Genomic DNA, 21,127 nt, shown 5'->3' on the forward strand with positions numbered 1-21,127 from the left:
GGATCAAGAAGACAGCTCACTATCACTAATTCAAGGGCAAATAAAGACTGATAATAAATACTGACTAGCCAGAAGCACTCACATTTCATGAATGAATAAAAAAACACCCACCATAGTATTATTATAAGGAGCCTTCTACAAACTATTTTCAATTAAACCAAAGATGTGTGCTTCAGCATTGGCTGTGCCCCTGGCCAGCTATTTCAGCACAGCCATAAAAGTGCAACCTCCTAAGCAATATGGAACACTGTACAGGAATATCCCATTTACAAATAGCATCACAATCAGTGTCAACGTATTTGCTTGAGATGTTTCTAATTTTTCGGTGTGAACTTGGATGATCCAGTATTCCGTTCTTTGTTAAATGGATTTTCATGGGAATGGAAGCAGGAGAATTAGTCAGAGTCACACACACATCATTGTCGGAAATCTGTCTCACAACCTGATCTCTGGTATTTGTATTTTATGCTAAGCTGTAGTTTACTGATCTTCTAATTGACAGGTCCAACCCTCCCATAGATTACCCCTTCATTGTAATTAATCGTAAATGTTATCTTGGTTTCCTAGTCTGATTTCAGCTCTTTGAGATGATTAGAGGAGAATACTTTACATTATTTTTTCCAGCATAGAACCTATTTTGCCTTTCATGGCAGAGGGCTTCAAGAAGTGTTTAGCTGTTATGCTTTAGGCAGTTTGAGTATCAGACGGGCATGATGAACCAGTCCGTTTCTTCATTGCTTCTACTTTCATATGTCCATACTATACAGACATAGTTGCATTAATGCCATGTCAATTTAAAAAAAAACAATGTTATCTTGAGCATTGATTCTACTGTTGCAGCCAGGCTTGGCAGGTAAATGAATTTGCGTAAATCTGCTCAGTGCAATGAAAGATAGCTATGTACAGTGTGTGGTCTCTAGTATCTAGGCTGTTTGCCAGTGTAATTCAATTAGATGGGATGGAATTGAGAAGCAAAACATTAATGTTGGGATTGTGAATGAGAAATGTGCATGAAACCTGCATAGCAATACCTCTGGTCTTACAACACAAATAACCTTTTCTTCTCTCATCTTTCTCTCTCTAACCGTTAAACATGGTAATGGAAGAGATTGATGATGGGAAAGCTACATTTTTATGTTCTGTTATGTTTGTGAGAAGTTTAGTCCCAACAGTAACCCAACTGTTCACTTGGTGATCTAGTGCAATGTCCTGGGTTGCTTCATGAGATTTCCTGTAGCAGGGAGAGGATTATAAGTTGTCCTCTGTGCGCAGACTCATGGCACAATAAGTATGAGTAGATCTAAATCAGTCCACTCTTCAACTCATCCACTATACCAGGAGAGGAGACGGCCAAGTGCTACTATCAGCGAATTGTTAATCCAGAAACTGAGTAATGTTCTGGGGACCTGGGTTTGAATCCCACCATGACAGATTGTGGAATTGGAATTCAATGAAAATATGAAATGATAAGTTGAATGATGACTACAAATCCATTGCTGATTGTTGGTTCACTAATGTCGTTTAGGGAAGGAAACTGCCATCCTTACCTCGTCTGGCCTACATGTGACTCCAGACCCATAGCAATGTAGATGACCCTTAAATGCCTTCTGGATAATTAGGAATAGCTAATAATTGCTAGCGTAGCTAGCCCGTTCATGCCCTCATCCTGTGAATGAATGTAAACAATCCTTGGAACAGGAAAAGTTCAACCATAGGACCAGATTTTCATGTGGTCTTGGGAAAGCTTGATCTGTGAACTTCTGGACCTTCTAAAATGTGCACACAACCTATGTGTGATGTGCCTGATATTTCACACAGGTTTTGGGTTCACACTGTATTTGGCAAGTCATGCTGGAGTCCGTGAGGAGTGCCGGTGTCATAGGTAGGCCTTCTAATTTGCTTGGTTCTCCACTATTGTCATTTGGCAACCCTGAATATCAATCTAATGACACCCCCCCCCCCCCCCCCCAATCCCAAGCATTACTCCTCATTGCTGTCACCCTCACCAAGCCACATGCTATCCCTCAGCCCTTCAGATTTGTCTATGCCTCCCAAAGCTCTCTCAACTTTTCGTCCACACTTCATGACAGCCCATACCCCGAGATCATTCTTGCCATCTCAATGCCCTTTCAAATTCCCATGCCACCCCAAAATCTACCACTCCATCCCTCCCACCATGATGCACTCAAATGCCCTCCATAGGCACTTACCATGTACAGTCCCCTGAGGCAATGCAATTAAAATGACCCTATACAGACAACAAGCAAAACTAGCATTGTGCAAGGACTGTAACAAACACTATATTGGACAAACAAGCAGAAAACTAGCCACCAGGATACATGCACATCAACTAACCACAAAAAGACATGACCCTCTCTCACTAGTATCCTGACTTACAGATAAGAGTTGAAAATGTGTTGCTGAAAAGCGCAGCAGGTCAGGCAGCATCCAGGGAACAGGAGAATCGACATTTCGGGCATAAGCCCTTCTTCAGGCTTATGCCCGAAACGTCGATTCTCCTGTTCCCTGGATGCTGCCTGACCTGCTGCGCTTTTCCAGCAACACATTTTCAACTCTGATCTCCAGCATCTGCAGACCTCACTTTCTCCTGACTTACAGATAAGCAAGGACATCACTTCGACTGGGACAATACATCTATCGCAGGACAAACCAAACAGAGACATGCATGAGAATTCCTAGAAGCATGGCATTCCAACCGGAACTCTATCAACAAACACATTGACTTGGATCCCATTTCCCACCCTCTGAGAAAAAAAACAGGAAATTACATCACTACTGGAACTGACATCCTCTCCAGAATTGGCATCCCAACCCAAGGAAACCCAAATACATTAATAGAAAGTGTGTCACTAACACCAGTGCTTCAACAGAGGCTCACTGATGATGTTACCTAGTATGGTGATGAAACGTCTGTAAATGAACCTTCCAGCTCAGCAAGCAAACTTACATACAGAACATCAACCTGAGCTACAAATATTCTCAAAGCTCACTAATGATAAACTCATTGGTCAGGGCTTTCAATGATTTCTTTCTCGTGTGGATACTTCCAGTCCTTAGGCTTTAAGCTTCAAGTAACTGGTTCTGCAAATATAATTCACCTAGCGCCATCCACCCTGTATTCTCTGTGTAGTCCTGGACACTATCTCTTATCCAATAACATTGCAATCTCTTCTCAAGGACATGCTCACAGACTGAATATTCCAAAGCCTAATTATTTGCCACGTAAACATTTTCTACCTGCTTTCTCCATTGCATCCTTTGTCAATTACCTTAAATCTCTGTCATTGGACCTTGACTATATAATTGGAGCTATGTATCTGGAGAAGGATCCCAATGTCTGCTCATCAGTATCTTTGTGATTTGTTCAGAAGAATTAGTTAAGTTTGAAACCCATGGGAAGACAGTTTGCAGGTATGTTCCACAGGTGAGTTGCCTTCTAACGGGAAGGGTAAACTTTGATCCTAAAAGTATGTGACGTGGAGCAATGTATTTCGCTGGACTTAACCAAGTGAATACACAGAAGTCTAACCATCGTGTGTGGCTCCTTACAGCACCCGTTAATCCGCTACTCTATCTGTGGCCAGAAATGATTCTCAACCGTGAACTTCTGACTACTTAGACGTTGTTATGAGAAGTAAATTTCTTAATGTCCTTTGTACTGATCTATTTTCAGTAGACTGTGAAGCTTTATTCCATTGCATTGCAACACCAAGTCAATCTGTGGGAAGCTAGCAACAGCAAGGGTGGCCAGCAAAGACCTGCATAAAGAGTAACCAAGCAGGTCTCAAATTTAAACTTTATGTTAGGGTCAACACAGAGAAAGAATTTTGCTTTTGGGATTTCAAGGGGATTAATGAAATTTGTAATTACTGTAAATAAACTTTGTACTGGCTGTTGCTCTAAGTATGTTAAATATACTTATCTCTTGTTCTACACCCTGAGTCATCATCTGGTAGATGTTCTATTTTTGTTTGTTCTTGGATTTGTCAGGACCCCATTTACTCCTATCCCAGTTGTCCTGAGAAGATAGAGTCATAGAAATGTACAGCATAGAAACAGACCCTTTGGTCTAACCCGTCCATGCCGACCGAATATCCTAAACTAATCTAGTTCTATTTGCCAGCACTTGGCTCATATCCCTCTAAATCCTTCTTATTCAAGGACCCATCCAGATGCCTTTTAAATGTTGTAATTGTACCAGCCTCCACCACTTCTCTGGCAGTTCATTCCATATGTATATCATCTTCTGTGTGGAAAAGTTGCCCCTCAGGTCCCTTTTAAATTCTTCCTCTCTCACTCTATACCTGTGCCCTCTAGTTCTGGACTCCCCTACCCTAGGGGAAAGACCTTGTCTATCCATGACCTTCATGATTTTATAAACCTCTATAAGGTGACCCCTCGGCCTCCGACACTCCAGGGAAAACAGGCCCAGCTTATTTAGACCCTCCTTATAGCTCAAGTCCTTAACCCTGGCAACATTCTTGTAGTTCTTTTCTGTGATGTGCCTTCTTGAACAGTTGCTAATCTTTTGAATATTCAACAGGCCCTAACATTCAATTTTGACACACAATATATTCCAGTAAACTGTGATGAAGTGACAGCAGATAAATCCTTCAGTAATGCTGTTTTACTTGGACATTACACAGAATTAGATTATATTTACAACGTAGAAATAGGTCAATGTGTTCATGCTTCACCTGAGCCTCCTCGCACTTTAACCCCATCACAAAATATCTTTCTATTTCTTTTCTCCCTCATATGTTCATCTTGCTGTCCCTTAAATACAGCAAAGATCTTTACTTCAACTACATCATGGTAGCTACATTCTGCGTTCTAACAACATTCTGAGTGAAGCGATTTCTCAATTTCCTATTGCATTTATCACTGACTAAGTTCAATTTAGTTCTCTACTGAAGATCTAAGGATATAATCTGGGTGTATTGACAGGGTTACTGGGAGGGCTGTGGTCTGAGTTTGGAGGTCATTTTCCACTCTGAACCTTAAATGAAGCAGTTAGGAGGGTTTGATGGGTTTGGAGCAGATTGCAATCCTTCTGTAGGAGCTGGCTATGGTTGATTTTCAGTACACACATCTCTGGACAACAATTTCAATGGACCTCCACCAATCAGCCTGACTCACTGTTGAAAGCTTTGAATTTCTCAATTAGTAGGTACTTTATTAAAATAACATGATGTAATTGGCCTCATTAGTCGACTAAAACTCCCTGAAGAGTCCCACATTCTAAAGATTTCATAAATATTCAGAAAGTGGTACCATGTGTTTTTCGATGGGATTGCAGGGCAATATCTGTGATGTTGGAACACACAAGTTTCAATCAAGTGTCGCGGGTTATTTATAGCCATTCCAGTCACAGACCCCTCCTGCTTGTGCCTCCAGTCTTGTAATAGCTTCATTCATATCCCAAGTTATTTTAACTGATAATTTTCTAATCTCTGTTTCCTAGACAGCAGCAAACATTCTCTTTAATTAGAAAGCTGAATTGAAAGGGCAAAGCCCCAGAGCAAGAGATGTCTCCTTGACCTTAGAGTTCAAAATGGTAGGAGGGTGAGGTCAATGAAATCAGGAGGAGATGACAAACTTGAAAATTACAAACCCTGTTGAGGATAAAGGACAGTATAAAGGTAGGAGAGATTCCATAAATGGAAAACAGAAAACCTGTTCTTACATGACATTTGTTTTAGCATTTGAAAGGACAAACAATATCTGACCATTCAGCTAAAGTACCTTAACCTTAATGGAGCATTTGGACAAAGAATATGTAAACTTAAAGACAAACCCATAATATGTAATTTGGATAGTGATGCAGAAGTTGTGTGGGGAATCCAAAGATCCCTTTTATAGACTTTGCTATAAAATCCTTCAGAAGTGCATGAGAAGAAGACCAAACACACATGCACTGGCAAAGTGTAAACGACAGGATAACGTCAAATGTCCTCTAATTTTTCACCAGTACTTCTTGAAATTAAGCTCACAGACGTATAAAACAGGTGCAACTGTTAACAATAGCGCATCAAAGCAGAAGTGAAAACACTGTGCGATTCTGGGTGTCCAAATAACTTCCTGATTTCTCACACCTAGTCAGAAACAGTACAGCATGGCAGAATGCTGTTTGGTCCATGTCATGGTTCTGTCAGCTCTGTGAAAGGGCTGTCAAATCAAGCCCCTCACTCCTGAAAATGTCATCTGCTCAAGTTTAGATATCAGTTTGTTCTTAATATTGTTACTACTGTATCTGTTTTGACCACTTCCCTCAGACAACACAATCCAGATCCCAGCCAGTTTAAGAGCAACTTGCAAATTTCCTTTCTGTTAAAAGTAGAGCAGCTAGATTGTTAACATCTCTATGTAATAACAAGACTCAATCTGAAACACTTGATTCGTACCCTATAATGATAGTTTCCCAGTATTGACAGTAATATTTTATCAGATGATAATTGTTGGCACTTCGAGGTATTTGGCACAGGATGTAGCACAGAGAAAGAACTGTTTGAGGTGGTTTGCTGCCACCAATTCTCCTTTGTCTGGGGCCTATCAAGTGATGTGAAACATAGAAGCATACAAAATAGGTGCTGGAGTAAGCCATTCTGTCCTTCAAACCGCACCACCATTCAATATGATCATGGCTCAACAAGCAAATTCATTTTCCTCTCCCACTTTCTCTCCATACCTCTTGACCCCTTTAGCTCCAAGGTCACATCCAGCTCCCTCTTGAACATATCTAATGAACTGGCCCCAACGGCTTTCTGTGGTAATGAAAATTCAAAAGTTCACAACTCTGAGCGAAGAAATTTCAGTCCTGAATGGCTTAGCCCTTATTCTTAGACTGTGACCCCTAGTTCTAGACTTTACCAACATCAGAAACATTCTTCCCACATCTAGCCTGCCCAAACTCATCAGGATTTTATGTTTCTATGAGATCCCCCCCCACTCATTCTTTTAAATTCCAGTGAGTACAAGCCCAGTTGATCAAATCTTTCTTCAAGTGTCAGTGGGAGAGAATGCGTGCCATATTTACAAAAGAGGCACTCTTCTTAGGAACAAGGAGATTTATTATATGAAGCAATAAGCATAACAATAAAGGGCTGTTGTTGTACAATGGTTGTGTAACTACATCTGTGCTAAATAGTCTTAGTTCAAGTGCCACCTCCTCTAGATGTGTGTCTTAATAACTCTGAAAGTTCATATAGATATCTAAGTCAGGCAAAATTACTGGGAATTCAGGGAGCTTGCTTCCACTGAAATCTAGAGTAAAATTCCTTGTCTCCAACTACAGATTGTATGTGGCATCAATTGAATGGGTGGACCCAATGTAACATTAACATTAACCCTTTCAGAACCATTATGTTATACAACAGTGATCCCTATCTGTTGATCATGACTGGAAATAGGGCTGGTTGGTAATGATTATAGGAAGGTGCTCACCTTCCTATAATCATAAGAAGAGGAGGAGGAGGTGTACTTAAAACTGTGCTGTAGAATGACAAGTAGCCTTGAATGTTCAGGCTTGTGGTGACTTGAACAACAGTCTCGGTAGGGTCAGTGGGTTGGGTTTTGAAACAATGTTGCAGCTCCATCACTGCATCCCACAATGAGGGTAGTGTTGCCAACAAGGTGTTGCTGAGGCTTAAGACAAGATTGCCCAAGTACAGATAAGAGTAGACAATGTGCATTTCAGGACTGAAGGTGTACCTGCTTCTGGTATTTTGAAGGCTCCTTCAAATTGAAGGCTGAAAGAAAAAATAATCACACAGAATTCTGAATCTGGGTTACCACATTGGGATATTTTACACTAGAAAGATTGAGTAAAATCCTCGAAAAATAAGCAAACTGCCAAAAGAAACAAGCAATGAACATTTCAGCTTCCCCAAGTACAAAATTAAAATCCACATTCATGAAAAGATTTTGATCAAAATACAGCTGGTCCCTTTTAATCATCGGCTTGCTGCCAGAACTTAAAATACTTTAACCGGATGAAGCATTTTATTGGAGAACCCAAGAGTTTGATCTTGTTTATCATGGTGTCTGGTGTATTTTTTTGAAATCATTCTAGGTTGCCTCCCTGAAGATCATATACAGTTGGAGGCTATCCAGTGAAAATGATGTCCTGGGTCACAACCGCATCTTTCACTTGAGCATTGTTGATGATGATGACCCAAGCCTGGAGCTATTATGTGGCTGGCCTGTCACAGGCTCTGTGCAAATTTACTCCCAGGATGTGGGAAAAAAGCATATTGGCTATTCCCAGTAAAGTGATGATCGACCTCCTCTTTTATCCAATGTCAATGAAAAGCCTAGAAAGGTACTCAAGTAAGGAAGTTTTGAATGAGGTATTGGTGTCACCAAGATCTTGATGCTTTTGTCCTTTGATGGCATTGACTTTGGAAGACAGATCAGTTTCTAATGATATGACAATGGCTTTTGGATTTCACTCACAGGGTAGTATAGTGATAGCAATGTCTTTCAGTGAAGACCCATTACCATATCTTCCTTATTGAATTCTGTTCTAATCTGATTTTAACCTCCAAACTACATTCCTGCATATCCTCAAAAACCTTTCAACCCCTCGGTCATCAAGAGTCTATCTACTTCTGCCTTAGAATTTTTCAATATTTTTATGTCCAATGCCTTTTGAAGGAGATAATTCCAAAGACTCATAAACCTCTGAGACTAAAAAAATTTCCTCACCTCTGTCTTAAATTAGTGATCCCTCATTTTTGAACTATTATACCTAGTTATGGTCTACCTCAAGAGAGAATATCCCCTTAACTTCCATCCATCAAGGGTCTGCAGATTCTTCTTCGTTTCAATTAAGTCACCTCTGACTTTTCTAAAATCCAGAGGATACAGGCTACTTTGTTAATCTCCTTTAATATTTTGTATGCCTCAATTATATCTCCTCTCATTCTTCTAAACACTGATGAGAATTGGTCTAAACTGCTCAATCTCTCCTCACAATACAAGCTTTTTGTCTTTGAATTAATCTAGTAAACCTACTCTGGACTACCTCCAATGCAATTGTATTCTGCTTCAAGTTAGGAGAACCAGAATTGCACACAGTATGACAGGTACAATCTTACCAATGCCCTGTCCAGTTGAAGCAACACTCTCTTAACCTTTTACTCCATTCCTTTATCAATACTTGCAAACATTTCTCCTTATTCCCCTCCTTTCCCTGCGTATTAGCTTTCTGTGATTCAAGTATGAGAACATATAGATCGTCTGCACTAACGCCTTTTGAAATTGTTCTCTAATTAGATACTAAGTAACTATTTTATTCTTCTGACCAAAATAAATAACTTCACCCTTTATCCACATTAAAGTCCATCTTCCAAATTTCGGCCAATTACTTCAACTATCCATATTCATTTGTACATTTCTTGTTATTTCATTGCAATCTATTTCCCCACCTACTTTAGTGTCATCTGCAAGTTTGGCTATCATACAGTAGATTGTAAATAGTTGGGGCCCAAGGACTGAACCATGTGACAACCTACTAGGCTTGCAGCTTACAGCTTGCAACCAAAATAAAAGACTAATTTATTCCAATCCTCTGCTTTCTTTGGTTAGCCAATCTCCTTTCCAAGCTAGTATATTACCTCAAACTCTATGTAATCTTACCTTGTGTATTAAACTTTTGTGTGGCAGCTTTACAATTGCCTTCTGGAAGTCCAAATATGCTCCACCTACAGAGCCCCATTATCCACTTTGCTTATTGAATCTCTGAAGAAATTAGTCAAACAAAAGTTACCCTTTATAAACTATCCTGACTGGGTTGGTTTATATTTTGACTTTCCAAATGCTCCCTTTTCCAACAGCCGATTTTGAACTAACTGGTCTATAGTTTCTTACTGCATGCCTTCTTCGTTTTTTGAATAAGGGTGTTACAATAGCATATTTTTCATCCACTGGAACCCTTCTAGAATTGAGGGAATTTTGGAATATTGTAACAAGTCCGCTTACTGTCTCTACTGCCAGTTGATTTCAGATCCTAGGGTGTAGGCTATCTGGCCTTGGGATCTTATCTGCCTTTAATATGAAATGTTCAATATGAAATGCTCAGTACATTTTTCCTAGTGATGATGTTTCAAGTTCTCCTTTTTCTATAGTCTCTCCATTGTCTGTTTGTACTGATATGTTTTCAATGTCCTCCATCCTGAAAGCTGAGGGAAAATATTTCATTTCTCTGCCATTATTGATTCTCCAATCTAGATCTCTAAAGGACCAACATTCACTTCAACTCCTCTCTTCCTTTTCAGATACTGACAGCAGCTTTTGCTATCTGTTTAAATATTTCATGCACCTTCATAACTTACTGTAACATGTGTTTATCTTTAAACGTTTCCAATCCTCCTGCCTGCCACTGACCTTTGAAATAAAGGTATAACTTAGTTTTTGACCTTATGTTATCCTCAACTCGCTTGCTTAGTTAAAAATCACACAACACCAGGTTATAGTCCAACAGGTTTAATTGGAAGCTCACTAGCTTTCGGAGCATTGCTCCTTCCCACCTGATGAGGGAGCGACGCTCCGAAAGCTTGTGTGCTTCCAATTAAACCTGTTGGACTATAACCTGGTGTTGTGTGATTTTTAACTTTGTACACCCCAGTTCAACACCGGCATCTCCAAATCATGACTTGCTTGCTTAGCCATGCAAGGTTTTTATTTGCGTTCTCACAATCTTCATTCCTTTGTGGAATATATTTTCGGTGGGACCAATTGAGTATCTCCTTAAACATCTGCTACTGCTCATCGACTGTCCTACCTTATCACCTGTGTCTAGATTAGAGTGTGCTGAAAAAGCACAGCAGGTCAAGCAGCATCCGAGAGCAGGAAAATCAACGTATCGGGCAAAAGCCCACTTTCGCCTACCTTATCATCTCGTAACCCAGCCAAGAGGGCCAGACCTGTCCTCTTGCCTTTGTAATTACCTTTGTTTAAAACCAAAACACTACTATGAGATTTAAGTTTCTTGTTTTCAAATTGAAAAAGAAACAATATCTGATATACTCTATGAATGATCTCTTTCAGCTACTTTTGCCAATTTGTTTAATCCATTTTATATGCCTATTAAAATACCCACAATTATTGTAAGAGCTTTCTTATAGGCTCCCAGTATTTCATGGTTTGTACTGTGTCTCACTGTAGAGCCACTGTTTAGGATCCAATAAATTACCCCTCCATGGACCTCTTTCCCTTGCCATTTCTTATTTCTACTCAGACTTGTTATACATCAAGTATCAAAAACATTTCTTACTGCAACACTGATCTCAATTCTTTACTAACAAAGCTACACAACCTCATTTTCCTTTCTGTCCATCCTTCCAAAACATTGATTATTCTTGGACTTTCAACTCCCAGAAATGGCCTTCGTTTAATCATATAGAGTCACAGAGTTATACAATGTATAACAGACCTTTCAGTCCAACTTGTCTATGCTGACCAGATATCCTAAATTAATCTAGTCCCATTTGCCAGCATTTGGCCGATATCCCTCTAAACCCTTCCAATCCATGCACGCTTCCAAATGCCTTTCAACATTACAAATAGACCAGCCTGCACCACTTCTTCTGGCAGCCCATTTCATACACGCACCACCCTCTCCAAGAAATAGTTGCCGCTAAGTCCCTTTAAAATCTTTCCACTCTCACCTTAAACCTATGCCCTCTAGTTTTGGACTCCCTTATCCTGGGGAAAAGACCTTGGCTATTCACCAACAAATCATACCTATTCATTTCTATTTGCATTGTTGACTCATTCATTTTATTCCCAATGCGACGCACATTCAGATACAAAGCCTTTATGTTTGTCCAGTTGGCGAGTTTGATTACTGTTGTCCAATTCCTTGGTGCAACATTACAGTCATACATCTGTCCCTTCCTTTCATTTTCTGGTAACGATCAGTCTCGTCACCAACCTACACTCCTGCCTTCTTACACTTTGATTTTCCTAAATGTTTCTGTGAAATTGAACCCTACACCCACTATTTAGTTTAAAGCCCAATCCATAATCCTAGTTATGTGTTTCACAGGATACTGGTACCAGCATAAGTGCATCCCATTGGAACAACAGTACTGGTGCCAGTGATCCATGAATTCGAACCCATTTCTCCCATAGCAATCTTTGAGCTATGCATGTATCTTTTCAATCTTATTGACTTTGTGCCAATTAGTTTATGGCTCAGGTAGCAATCCAGAGGTTTGTGGTTCTGTAGACCATGACAACTGGATCTTTCCCCTCCCATTTAAAGTTCTTCTGCAGCCAGATGGAATATCTCACCAGGTAAGCAACACAGCCTTTGGGACTCGTCATCTTGGTTACAGGGAACAGTGTCTTTTCTCCTAATTATACTATCCCTTTTCTTCTCCCCCATTTGGAAAGCTCCCTGTACCACAGTGCTACAGTTGGTTTGCTCAGCCTCACCGTTTACTCAAATTGCCACAAACAGACATGGCATGAACTTAAAATAGGCTTGAAAATGACAATATATTTAATGTCTGAAACTGGAGAAGACAAATTTCAGACCGAAGGGGATGTCAATGTCACCAGCACCACACCCTGACTCTGATCTCCAGCATCTGCAGTCCTCACTTTCTCTTCAATGTTTTGACATTAGTCCAATAACATGGCTTTCAATTAATTCCTCAGGACAAATGTTGGAATGAGGTTTCACAGGTTGTGAGCTAACAGTGGAAAAGTAATCTTGAAAAGCTGTATTAGATAAGAATGCAACAATGGCCACAAGCTCTGACCTATATGAAGCTCCAGTTGCACAATATGATGTTGATTCTAAATACCATCTTCTCATGACTGAACATTTATCACTGTGGTGTAACTACAGCATCATCCATACATTAGTGTGAAATCACCAACATACAGCAAGCTAGATAAGAGGAGCTAGGAGAAAGTGAGGACTGCAGGTGCTGGAGATCAGAGTAAAAAAGTATGGTGCTGAACAAGCACAGCCGGTCAGGCAACATCTGAGGAGCAGGAGAGTTGACATTTTGAGCATAAGCTCTTCATCAGGAATGTCAGATAAGAGGAGCTGTTGGAGAAAGAGCAATCAAAGCTGTACGGCAAGAATTATTAAATGAGAGAAGGAGCTGCTTTGAAGTATGCAAGGAAGGGAAGTACCATGAGACTGAATGAATGGAAGTGATATTCTATGCCATTAATTTCATATAAAGTGACAGTGGACTTGTTACCCTCACAGATTTCTTGAGGTCAGTCAACTTTTTGTAGGCTGCAGCTGGGTCAAATGATTAAAGGAAGCACAATTAAAGTCCCCTTCAGGTGTAATGTTTGGGATTTGATACCATTCAGGATAAAATGGTCCACTTGATTGGCACCACATTCACAAACATTCACTCCTTCCGGCTTCACACTTATGCACCATCTCTAAGATTAACTGCAGAGATTAATTAAGATTCCTTAAACAGCACCTTCCAAACTCATTACCACTGTCACCTGGAAGGACAAGGATAGCAGAATCACACATGCCATCATCTGCAAATTCTTCTCTAAGCCATTCACTATCTTAATTTGGAAGCTTCCTTTTATTCATTCACAGGATGTGGGCATTGCTGGCTAGACCAAACTTTATGGCACATCTGTACTTGCCCAGAGCACAGTTAAGAGTCAACCACATTGCTGTGAGTCTGGAGACACATGTAGGCCAGACCAGAGAGGGACAGCAGTTTTCTTCCCGAAACAACATTAATGAACCAGATTGTCAGGGAAAAAAATCAGTAATGGCTTCATGGTCATCATCAGATTCTAAATTCCAGATTTTTATTGAATTCAAATTCCACCATATCCCATTGTAGGATTTGAACACAACTTCCCAGAACATTACCTGGATCTCTGGATTAACTAATCTAGAGATAATGCCACTAAGTAATCACTTCCATACATATATCACCACTCCTGCAGTGTTGCTGGGACAACATTTTGGAATTCCTTCTCTAATAGCATTGTGGGTCTTCCTATAGCACGTGGACTGCAGCAGCTCAAGAAGGCAACTCACCATCACCTTCTCAAGGGTAACTAGGGATGAGCTATAAATGCTGGCCCCGACAGTATTGTACACATCTCTGAATAAATAAAAGAACAAAACTTGGTAAGAATGTCGAGGAGGGCCACAAGTTTAATGTCAGTTTAATGCACTTGGTTTATTAAATGTATTGGATTTTACAAGGCTTCACAGTCCTCTTAACCCACTCACCACTTCATGCCAGTTGAAATGTGACTAGCAAGCCAGACAGAAGGCATGCAAGGTCAGATCTGCATTAGATATCAGCAGGGACTCAATTTTCAGGGAAACTCTGGAGTAGGTTCATGCCTCATGGCTCAGCCCCAGTTCATTATAAGACTTGAAATGAGAGCTGACCTGATTCTGACTGGGAGATGGTGCTTGGAGATGACGTCTGGGGAAAGGTCAATTTTTAACAATTGCATAGAATGTTGTTGTGGTTCTGTTCGCCGAGCTGATGGCAGGGACAGGCCACTATAAATGCCGGAGGAAACACCACAGAAGCGCTTCACAGGAGGATCCCAAGCACTGAGGATGTCACCTAGACAGGGGACGAAACGTTTGCAACAAAAATTTCCAGCTCGGTGAACAGAACCACAACAACGAGCACCCGAGCTACAAATCTTCTCCCAACCTTTGAACACCTACGGGCGAGAGACGCTAAGACAAGCCAGGAAATGGGAATGCTGCGCTAACCGCCTAAGCGCCACATACGAACAACTCCGGTTCCTGCATGAATGCCGAAAGAATCAAATCCTTCCACCAAGTGTCAGATACAGACCGCCAGTCAACAATCCATAAGCCAGGGAAACAGCCAAGCAGAACGGATTCAGGATGATCCAGGTAATGATTACAGACGCGCACAACAGACTTCACCAATACAGACAAGAAATTGCGTGCCAAAAGTCGTTAATTTCAAAAACCACTAATCAGGAATGGACCTGGACCATAGAACGGGCTGTCACCATAGGACAGAACAGGACCACACACCGCAAAAACACGGCACTAAAAGAAAAAATGGCCAAACTAACACACAACAAAGAGGACACCACAACACACACCTGGGTTAAAAACCTCTCCCACAGACAGCTCACAGACACGGAAAGAACAATACTGGCCAAGGGACTCAACTACAACCACAGGGACGCCAAGACAGCAGACTTCCTAGCAGCACTAGAATGCACACTCAGGAACAATGGACTGACAGAAGAGACACAACAAACAGTGAGACAAAGTATCATACCTCTGATAACAAGGAAAAGACAAACACATCACCTCAACACCAAGGAGAGGGAAGCACTAAAATCACTAAGAAACGATAAGAACATAATCATACTACCAGCAGACAAAGGCAGAATGACGGTCATCCTGGACAAAGCAGAGTACACCCAAAAAGCACAACAACCACTTGCAGATACCAACACCTACCAAAAGAGGGAGTTTGACCCCACCCCACAGCTCACCAATAGGATAAATAACACACTGAGGAATCTACAAAAAAACGGACAGATAACCAGATCTGACCTACAAAGAATGAAACCTGAAAGCAACAACACCCCCAGATTCTATGGACTACCTAAAGTGCACAAACCAGACATCCCACTCAGACCCATAGTATCACTACCAGGGACACCATCACACAAACTGGCTAAAGAACTACAGCAGAAACTGAAACACCTGATCAGCGGATCCAGACAATCTATACAATCAACACAGGAATTCTTGGACATCATCAGAAATATACACATAGACAAGGAAGAAACTATGGTCTCATTCGACGTAACGGCACTGTACACCTCTATCGACAAAACCCTAGCCAGAGAAACAATAGCCAACCTGCTGGACATACAGAACAGACAACAGAATGTTGAACCTATCAACAAAGACGGCATACTTAAACTACTGGACTTGTGCCTCACAACACACTTCACAATCAACAACCAGATATACGAACAAATCAACGGAACACCCATGGGCTCACCGATCTCTGGACTCATAGCAGAAGCAGTAATGCAAAGGTTAGAACAAACAGTCTAACCACAAATTCAACCCAAACTCTGGGTCAGATATGTTGATGACACCTTTGTAATCATTAAAAACACAGAAATAGAGAAAACACACCGGATCATCAACGCCACACTGACAGGAATCCGATTCACGAGAGAAGAAGAAAAGGACAACCAACTCCCATTCCGAGACGTGATGGTACAGAGAACACCGAACGGAGAATTCACCACAAAGGTATACAGAAAAGCCACACACACAGACCAAGTCCTGAACTATGAGAGCAACCACCCCAACACACACAAACGAAGTTGCATCAAGACACTATTCAAAAGGGCCACAACACACTGCAGCACACCAGAACTGCAAAAAGAGGAAGAGGAACACCTATACAAGGTATTCGCCAAAAACGGATACCCGTGCAATTTCATCAACAGATGCCTAAGAGAAAGACAACGGAACGAGGACATGCCGCAACCCAAAGGACTAGCCACACTATCAGGAGCATTTCAGAACTGACAGCCAGACTACTGCGACCACTAGGACTTATAACAGCACACAAACCAACAGCCACCCTCAGACAACAGCTGACCAGAACGAACGACCCGATACCCAGCATGAGCAAAACTAATGTAGTGTACAAAATCCCATGCAAGGACTGCACAAAACACTATATAGGACAAACAGGAAGACAGCTAACGATCCGCATCCATGAACATCAACTAGCCACGAAACGACACGACCAGCTATCCTTAGTAGCCACACATGCAGACGACAAGCAACATGAATTCGACTGGGACAACACTACCATTATAGGGCAAACCAAACAAAGAACAGCCAGGAAATTCCTAGAAGCATGGCACTCATCCACAAATTCCATCAACAAACACATCGACCTGGACCCAATATACTGGCCACTACAGCGGACAGCTGAAACTGACAACCGGAAGTGGCAGGGACAGGCCACTATAAATGCCGGAGGAAACACCACAGAAGCGCTTCACAGGAGGATCCCAAGCACTGAGGATGTCACCTAGACAGGGGACGAAGCGTTTGCAACAAAAATTTCCAGCTCGGCGAACAGAACCACAACAACGAGCACCCGAGCTACAAATCTTCTCCCAAACTTTGAATTGCATAGAATTTTCTGGGCCAGAGTGCTCCATTGGACCTGTTGCAATTGTCTGAATGGTCTGGAGAAAAGTTTTGTAGAGTCACTGAGAATATTTTGTTTTTTTTTATATAGATATTTTTATTAGAAATTTAACATTTTTACAAGTTTACAAAAATAAACAAAACTCTCAGATATAAACATTGATAATCAATTAGCTCAAATATACAATATCCAAAATTTCACAAAAAAACAAAAAAAAAATGAAAAAGAAGAAAAAAAACAAATAAAACTCAACCATCTACTAATCTAACCTACAACTAACCAGAGTGTATATTTAAGTCTCTTACATGCTCGGAATGTGTTAACATCAGATGTAATAAAACCCGTATTCGTGCGGGATTCCTCCCCCGAGGGGCCCCGGACCAGCCAGGTTTGTAATCTCAATTAAATAAAAGCCCTTGTTAGGATAGCCAAAATATCTGTATTTATGTAATTCAAGAAGGGCTGCCATACTTTATAAAATAATTCGGTCTTTCGGTGCACCATATTTGTAAGGAAGTCAAGGGGAATACATTCCATAATTAATCTGTGCCAATTTGAAAGTCCAGGGAGGCCCTCAGCTGCCCAGTTCACCAAAATATTTTTCCTTGCACAGAAAGAAAGAATAGAAAATAGTCTCTTCCCGTACGTGTCCAGGGAGGGAAAGTTCGAAAAGCCCAAGAGGAGAGATACAGGGTCCACTTTAATTTCCGTTCCTAAAATTTCTGTCAGGGTACTTGCTACTTTAGTCCAATATCTACGGATCTTATGACAGGTCCATAAGCAATGTACAAGAGTGCCCACCTCTATTTTGCATTTAGGACACATTGGATATGCTCCTGCCTTAAATTTTGCCAATCGAACCGGTGCTATATGGGCCCTATGAAGTATCTTCAGCTGGATAGCCTGGGTTCTGTTACAGATAGTAATTCTTCTAGCATTTTCCCAAATATCATTCCATGTTTCTATAGAGATTTCTAGTCCCAAATCCTGATCCCATGTTTTAAGCAGATTATCCATATCTCCCGATACTTCATCATGTAGTAAATGATAAATAGTACTGACAGAAGATACCCCCACTGATCGTAGGACACTACATTCTCTATCTGATTTATAAAGACTATCCAATAACGTAGTCTTCTTCTGTATATAATCTCGAAGTTGGAAGTATCGAAAGAGGTCTCCATTAGGTAATCCGAATTTCTGACGCAGCTGTTCAAAAGACATCAGGACCCCATCTTTAAATAGATCCCCTAAACATGAGATACCCCTGGATCTCCAGAGTTTAAAAGTGGCATCTGTTAACCCCGATTGGAATCCCCATGCTCCCACTATCGGTGCATAGGGAGATGTTTTATGTGAATTGCCCTCATTTTGCCGCATTATATTCCAAGCCTTGATTGTATTTAGTATTATAGGATTTTTACAGTGATCTGTAATGATTTTCCTCTTGTCTGAGAATAAAAGGTTAATAAGTGGGTATTTTACTTGAGAGGCCTCGATGTCCAACCAGATTGATTGTGGATCAGACAAGACCCAATCAGCTATGTAACTTAATAGGGAACTTAACTGATATTTCCTAAAGTCTGGGAAGTCCAATCCACCCCTTGCCTGTGGAAGCTGTAGCTTCTTCAGCTTAATGAGGGGCCGCCTATGATTCCAGATAAAGGAACCCAGCCAGCCATATAATTGACATAAAGCCGTCCTCGGCAGCATCACCGGAAGCATTCTCATAGGATATAGGAGACGGGGCAGGACATTCATTTTGATTAGTGCTATTCTACCCAACCAGGAAATTGGTAGGTCTCCCCATCGCTGGAGGTCCTGCCTTATCCTTTCCAGTAAATACACAAAATTAGCCTTATACAACTGACCAAATACTGGAGTAATAAAAATGCCTAAATATAAGAAGCCCTCCAGGGACCAACGAAAGGGAAAAAGGGATCCGGCCGCTAAGCGGGGTATCATAGCAAGGCCACCCATTGGCATAGCCTCCGATTTTGATAAATTAATTTTATAGCCTGAGAATGCACTAAATGTATTGATAACTTGGATTAGGCGAGGTATGGACATCAGAGGGTTACTGAGGAATAGAAGAACATCATCTGCATAAAGGGTAATTTTATGTTTACCTGTACCAATCCTTGGGGCCACTATATTAGGACCAGCCCGTATAGCTTCTGCTAGTGGTTCAATTATTAGCGTGAATAACAATGGCGAGAGGGGAGAGAACATTTTGTTTAATCTTTCTGAAGCGATGACATAGATAGATTTAGCCAATTTATATATCAGGTTATTTTAGGCTTTGGAGTTTTGTAAGACAGGAATACACAAGAATTTCCTCTTTGTCATAACTTTTATTTTGTAACGTGTCACAGCCTTTCTCCATGTGTATAATGAGCTGATCAACATCTGATAACTATCCACAGAAAACAATCATCTCACACTTGTACCTCGATTGCTCATTTTGTAAGTTGTGATGCCTTGCTTTTTTCACTGTACATATACTTGCTTTATAAAGCTGCCCTGGTTTACACACTGAGCCAACTATATTAAGCAAAAAGAACTTTATAATAGAGTTCAGACATAGAAACTGTACATAAGTATCAAAATATCAAAATGTAAAATATGCTGTGACGCAGAAACATACCTGTAAACTGAAATAAAATTCAGAGTAATATATGAATGCAGAAAGGATGTTCCTGAGGACAAGGGATTCCAGAACCAAGGGACACAGTCTAAAGATTCAAGATGGACTGAGATGAGGAGAAATTTCTTCACCCAGTGAGCCTGTGAAATTCTCTGTCAGAGAAAGTGATTGAGTCCTAAACATTGAATGTTTTCAGGAAGGAGTTAGCTATAAGGAGCTGCAGATGCTGGAAATCTGAAACAAAGACAGAAATTGTCAGCAGGTCAGGCAGCATCTATGGAGAGAGAAACAAGTTAATGTTTCAAGTTTATTAACCGCTCTTTAGGTGTTAGGAATAAAGGGATCGAAGAGAATGGGGAGAAAGCGAAAACAGGGACCCATGATCATATTGAATGGTGGAGCAGGCGCGAGGACCAAACAGCCTACTCCTGCTCCTATTTTCGATGTTTCTATGTTTCAACACATTTTCACTGTTTGAGTGTTCTTACTTTCAATGACCAGAAGCTGGATATTGTGATGCTGCCATTTGTTTGGTAGATTTGAATCTCTCTGGTCAGGTTTCCAAACAGGTTTTACATACAGTCCAGTATCTGCTCCTAACTGCGCGAGATATTGTTTGTAATTATTGAAGTCTTGCTGTAGCATTTATCTAAGTTTGCTCCAAGATATTTTATTTACGTGATAATGTATCATATTATCCCACAAAATATCAGTTTGGATCATGGACTTGAGCATTATAAATCATAAGTCATGTTTTGGAATGTGATTCTGGAGCAAACTTTGTTGTGTTCAAATGTCAAAAGGAAATGTTGAAGCCAATGGAATACAGAATAAAGTTGGTTTACATCTTCACCAAGGGGTTTGTATGAGGACTCACAGCAGATTCAACCAATTCATGGTATCACCAATATCACTCAGATGACCACCTTGCTCAAGCCATCTAACATATTAAGCTTCTTTTCAAAGTTAATTACTTCCCTCTGAGGCACCGGGAGGTAGGGTGAAGGATTGGTTGGAGTTAAAGTAAATTGATTAGGGACTGTGCATTGCAGCTATAATGTGGTACAATGCTGAGTAAATGAAAACAATGCAGCAGCAATGCACAGAATGTTGCAATGAAATATAATCAAAACAATGTTGACATAGAAAACCATCTTCTTAACTGTTTCTTAACTGATCCACAGTAATGACACAGCAACTGCAGAAGTTGACGCAGAAATTGAGACCCTGTCTTGCAGCATCAATCACA

The sequence above is a fragment of the Chiloscyllium plagiosum genome, unplaced genomic scaffold (genome assembly GCF_037043375.1).
Source record: "Chiloscyllium plagiosum isolate Xiang-an unplaced genomic scaffold, Cpla_swu_hap1 HiC_scaffold_29, whole genome shotgun sequence".
NCBI classification, from domain to species: Eukaryota; Metazoa; Chordata; class Chondrichthyes; order Orectolobiformes; family Hemiscylliidae; genus Chiloscyllium; species Chiloscyllium plagiosum.